This window comes from Schistocerca americana, chromosome 1 (genome assembly GCF_021461395.2).
Source record: "Schistocerca americana isolate TAMUIC-IGC-003095 chromosome 1, iqSchAmer2.1, whole genome shotgun sequence".
Classification (NCBI taxonomy): Eukaryota; Metazoa; Arthropoda; class Insecta; order Orthoptera; family Acrididae; genus Schistocerca; species Schistocerca americana.
This window is the reverse complement of record NC_060119.1, coordinates 294,344,399-294,350,525: the sequence shown is the minus strand read 5'-3', so window position 1 is coordinate 294,350,525 and position 6,127 is coordinate 294,344,399. Positions and strand designations below refer to the sequence as shown.

Sequence of the window (6,127 nt, the reverse complement as noted above, 5' to 3'; positions counted from 1 at the left end):
ACATAGTTATTACTTACGTCATTCGTCGATTACCTGATTCCCATATCTACTACAGGTTTCTTTACGTGACATTGAGTTGAGTTTGCGATCTGCTCAGAGAGATATGTACCTGCTGTTGTGCTTCTGATACTGCAATACTGTTCAGTAGTGGTCATTCACTACAGTACAGAATGCTAGCAAGGTTGTGGCTATGGTGGGCGCTGGAAGACGGCGGATTGGCGATCGTGTGTACCGGCACATGGTACGGACGTACCGTGTCTGTGTTGATGTCGGTGCGCGTCACATCGAGCTCCACTTGTAGGTGTACTCAGACTACAAGTAACAGGAGCCAGAGAGCAGCATGTGTTGTGGAATTCTGCGTGTAGAGGGAAAACGTTACCTTTCCCAACATGAGTTCCTATGCTAATCTTAACGGTCTTGGTCCCCACTAAAAGCCGTCATAAGTCTGTGGAGTGAATTTAGTTACGTCCTGTATAGTAATATATACATCACCTGCATCAGCCTTTACACTACAATTATAGAAAGTTTTAAACATGACTGCTTAGTCAGCGACCGTTTACAAATTAAAGCACTTACACCCCTTGGTCACCAAAATTAATGGTGGAGAGTATTTCGTACGAATATTAACACCTTTGTCGTATTAAATTCGCTCAGTTATCCCTCTCCTAGCATTGTCACAAGGTCATTCTTGAAAACGTGTTCCCTTAAGTCACCCAACAGGGTCTCATGAGAAGAACTTCACTTTTATTCTAATGCTCCCATTTCAGTTCTCGAAATATCTCAGTAACGCTGTGAGCTGTACTAACCTGTTACTTTGCTAAGATCGTAGTAGCTCATCCCACAATTAGTTTGATATCTGCTGTGTACCTCCTTAATAGTGACTCCAAATCTACAAGTCTAGGGTAGTACTCTAAACGAGATCGGACTGGTATCTGCCATGTGGTGTAAGTAGGCTGTTTAGGTTTCTATGTTGGTAACGCCACGTAGCGCTCCGTATGAAAATCCATGCTGTGCTGTGTGCAGTCTGTGACTGGTTTGCGTTGTTGGAATATTTGCTGTTGTAGTGTTGGGCAGTTAGATGTGAACAGCGCATAGCGTTGCGCAGTTGGAGGTGAGCCGCCAGCAGAGGCGGATGTGTGGATGTGGGAAGAGAGATGGCAGAGTTTTGAGAGCGGACGTCAGAAAAACGAAATTTGTAAGACTGGATGTCATGAACTTTATATATATATATATATATATATATATATATATATATATATATATATATATAATGACTTTCTAAGGTTATTAAGGTAAATACATTGTCTGTTCTCTATCAAAATCTTTCATTTGCTAACTATGCCTTCAGTAGTTAGAATCCGTTATTTACCCGGCAGTATTGGCGCTCGCTGTATTGCAGTAGTTCGAGTAACGAAGATTTTTGTGAGGTAAGTGATTCACGAAAGGTATAGGTTATTGTCAGTCAGGGCCATTCTTTTTTAGGGATTATTGAAAGTCAGATTGCGTTGCACTTAAAATATTGTATGTCTGTTTAGTGTTGATCAGAATAAGTAAAGAGAGAAATGTCTGAGTACGTTCACTTCTGCTCCGCTGTTTAAAAATCAAATAACGTAAGGGGTTTACCAGCACATTAATTCATAAATTTTCCTAAGGGGAGGTTTCAGTGGATTCGCTTGTAATGCTCTGCAACATCAATGAAATCTTTCAGACAATTTGAGTCTTCAATTTGAGTTGCCTACGACTAATGTCACATGTCTGTCCCATTTCGTAGCCCCCTCTCTCACTATTGTTAATATTTAAAAGTTTGACTAGCTCCAATTGTTTACCATGGACTAAAAGAAAAGTAAAGTCGTATGGCGTGCCTGGCTTGAAGACCTATGTCAAAGAGCCGGGAATGGGTTCCACAATGGAACAATTCCTTGCACACATATTTTTCTTTGGTAGGCGTATTTGGAGGGTTTAAGAACCGCGCGACAGCTACGGTCGCGGGTTCGAATCCTGCCTCGGGCATGGATGTGTGTTATGTCAATAGGTCGGGTAGGCTTAAGTAGTTCTAAGTTCTAGGGGACTGATGACTTCAGAAGTTAAGTCCCATAGTGCTCAGAACCATTTAAGAGAGTGTAATGTTGAAAGTTGATGATTAGAGAAGGGAAAGGCGCTGGATCGAGGCACCTTCCTCACAAATATCACAAAGTGAGCCACAGAGCTTTACGGCCCCATCCGGCGGACGGTTCACCATCTAATCACCAGCACTTCATGAATCGATGTTATTGGCGCAAAGACTGGAAATGAGGAACTTTCGTCACTCCACTTGTTGGCCAAATATCAATAGTGCAAATTTTACCACGACCAAGATTCGGACAGGTTTACCTCTGTGTCGAGCGCCACTTCAAAGGTGTGCGTCCGTATATCTCGAATAGGGAGCGAGGTTGCTATGGACAGGTTAGTGGATTCTGACGCTTTGGAAATTTTCTTAAATGAAATTACCATGTAATACAGCACGCAGATATGCTAGCTCGTCCTGCAGTTCTTTATTATGATCCAATAATAAATCATAAACATTGCAGCATATTCCGACAAACTGTTAAGTACCACCTACAAAAAATGCATAGGAAGAGTGGAAAAGAAAACGTTTTGGGAGCCATTTTCTCCACAGAACGAGTTTTCAATGCTACAGTGTTCTCAGTACTCTGTTGCATGACTTATTCAAATTATATAATCACAGAGGAAATACTTCAAACATTCATTAGTAGAAGTTGTGTGGTCTTTGCGCCAAACAGTGCTTCAGCGGTCCAAGTGTCATTGCAATGCATACGAATGATTTCTTTGATTGTAAAGATGGTGCTCCTGAAACATTGTTGAAGATCATAAAATTTTGTCGGTTTTCTAGCCGCATCCACGGGTTTAAAATCCACGACCTGTAGGCCGAGTTCTCCTTGGCCATTGTTAAATGATTGCTACTGCCGTCCTCATATAGCCGCGCTCTCTTCATTGACGTCACTGGTGCTCGCTACAGGGCCATATGTGGTAATGTTTTAATTGCGTGCTCGCCGCGCCCGCTTCAACTTTCCGATGACAGGGTTCCAAGCTGTGCTTATCTGCAGGCCGCCGTCTTTGTTGAGGATGTTGTCGGAAATTTTTAACCCGAACGGTTCTTTTATAACAGAGTCCCAAAAACTAGTAGTCCGTGTAATAACACATGTCTCGACAATTGCAATACGACGTCCGTTTTTTAAAGCATGTTCCGCCACCACTGATTTCTCAGGATACCGAAAACATCTCTCGTGTTCCACACGGCACTGCTCAATAGTATGTACACTCTGTCCGATACAGAACTGTCTACACCGACACAGTATTTTATAGATTCCTGGCGTTCTGACTCCAACATCATCTTTCATGGGCCTCATTAGCTGTCGAATTTTAGCCGGCGCTCTAAAAGTCGCATCGAATTTACGCTTCTCTAGAAGCCGGCTAATCTTTCCTGCTATTGTCCTTAAGATCGGGAGTAACGCAAGCTTCTTCGTCCTCTCCTCGGAGGTGATTTACTGATATTTCTTCGGCAAGATAGTTGCGACATCTAGCGGTTATTGTAGCCGTTTTCTTTCAAGATTTGCCGTATGTGGCTCAGATCCTTCGGAAGACTTGCAGCGTCTGAAACGGGTTCCGCTCGATGCACGAATGTTCTCAGAACAGAACTTTTCTGCGAAGGGTGGTGATAGCTGGGAGCATGGAGATATCAGTTTGTGTGGGTGGGTCTCCAATAAGCACTGCAGTTTAGACATCCATTTTCTTTCTGGCGGACGAGGATGTCTGGAAAAGGCCAGACACCATCTGTCTCTGCTCCCATCGTTAATCTGGTGTTACTATGGATGTTGTTGATGTAGTTGCAAAATTCTACAAAATTTTCACGCCCATGAGACCAAAAATTTCTGACAACACCCTGAATGAAAGCTAGCGGCCCGCAGCGAAACATAACTTGGAACCCGGCCATTGGAAAGTTGAAACGGTCGCGGCTAGCGCGCATCGAAAACATTAACATAAATGGCGCAGGACCAAGAGCACGTGACGTCAATGAAGACAGCGTGGCTATATAAGGACGGTAGAAGCAGTCATTTGACAGTTTCCACCTGACAATGGCCGAGGAGAACTCGGCCGAAAACTCGTGGATTTCAAATCACTGGGCACGGCTGGAAGTCTGAGAAAATTTGATCACTATATATCGCCGCCATATATACCGATGAAAGTTTCTCAGGCTTATTTATTCATTCGTACATTGCTATCGATGCATGTATGTAACATCCCCAAATGCAGTATGATCCAAATGTCTTATACTCAGTGATCCCAAATAGCTATTAAAGGTCTTTACTTTGAAACAGAAGAATGGAAAAAAACGTCAAGGAATTCAAAAGAGCGAAGGTTACTGCAGGTGTAAGCCTCAAAATATTTCGTCTGAAAGACCAGCGATGATTGTCAGTTGGTGAACAGAAAAAACTGGTGATGATGTTACCGTTTGTCCTTCAACAAAACAGGGAATTTTGCAGCAAACTTTGCCGCATCTGATCCCACCAATGGAGTTGTATGAGAAACAGAAGTCTGTACTGATAATAATGAATGACTTTTGAAAGTAATTTATTTTTGTTACAAAAAAAAACACTCCGTCTACAAGGCAGAAGTGGCCCATCGGGACCATCCGACCGCCGTGTCATCCTCAGAGGAGGATGCGGGTAGGAGGGGCGTGGGGTCAGCACACCGCTCATACCGGTCGTAATGATGGTATTTTTGACCGAAGCCGCTACTATTCGGTCGAGGATGGCTGCACCCCGAAAAATGGCAACAGTGCATGGTGGCCTGGATGGTCACCCATCCAAGTGCCGACCACGCCCGACAGCGCTTAACTTCGGTGATCTCACGGGAACCGGTGTAGCCACTGCGGCAAGGCCGTCGCCACTTATTTTCGTTACACTTTTGTAAGAAAAAAGGGTAAAATAAATGAGGAAAGATTCAACTTAGTGCATCTGTTTATTGGACCATGGGAAAAAAGCTCTTTTAACGTACCTAGAAGTAGTCAGATGCCTGGTATGGAACTCAGAGATATTACTTTTCTGTTAGTCTCATTATTTTTTGCGATGATGGGTTAAGAAACGCAATTCTGTGGTATCGGAATAGCTTCTCAGTTTTGGATACATTTAAGTTATGTTAGTTTTGATATTGCTAAAAAATGTGGGATTTGGCTCCTACTAAGATTTTCTCTTCCACTCTTCATATTTCCTTCACCATGCAGCAAAAAGTATTTATTGATCCTCACGTTGGTTGCTGATTACAGAATTAGAGGTTTTCGTTGGGAGACTATATCCTTTAACCACGAATAAAATCGTAGCATCCAAACAAATATTACCACGGGAGTAGTAATAATCTGCGCTTGGCATAATATAGATTGATTCAGAACCAATTTGACAAAATGGATGTTTTGCTGCGATTATAGTAATGACTTCATTTCAGAAATACACGTGTAGATTGAAAAGTTAACTCTCGCAGTTCATGCAGACATTCGCAAACGTTTGATGTGTACTCCATTTAGGACACGGCATATTTCTATCCGACAGATATCCATCCGACAGAAGTCGGCATTTCCTGCCAGATCCGTTCCAATGTAGCCCGATCGATTGAATTAATCGCACCGGATACCAGGTGTGCCTGTAATTGAAAAACTGTCATGCTAATCTCGCCATTGCCAAAAAATTCCGGAATATTCCCCAGTTAGGATCTTCGGGAGGGCTCTACCAAATGGGAGGTGAATGAGAATAAGACTGAATAACTAACGAAAGAATAAAGTTATACATGTGGGAGCGTGAAAGATGTGGGATACGAATGTACTAAGGAATGAAGAAGTCCGCCTTAAGTTCTCTAAGGCTATAGATATTTCGTTAAGGAGTAGCTCAGTAGGCAGTTGACTTGAAGAAGAATAGACATCTCTAAAAACGGCACTTTGGAAAGAGAAACATAGGTACAATGAAGGTAACAGCGAATAAAGTATGGGTAACAGAAGAAATAATTCAAATCATCGATGAAAGAAGGAAGAAAACAGATATACAAGTCACTTAGGAAATAAATATATAGGAAATACGAG

General features: G+C 42.5%; 1 pseudogene; it reads right to left on the bottom strand.

The window, feature by feature from the left end:
• Positions 1 to 4,828: 4,828 nt before the first annotated feature.
• Positions 4,829 to 4,946, bottom strand: LOC124561933 (annotated as a pseudogene).
• Positions 4,947 to 6,127: the final 1,181 nt, after the last annotated feature.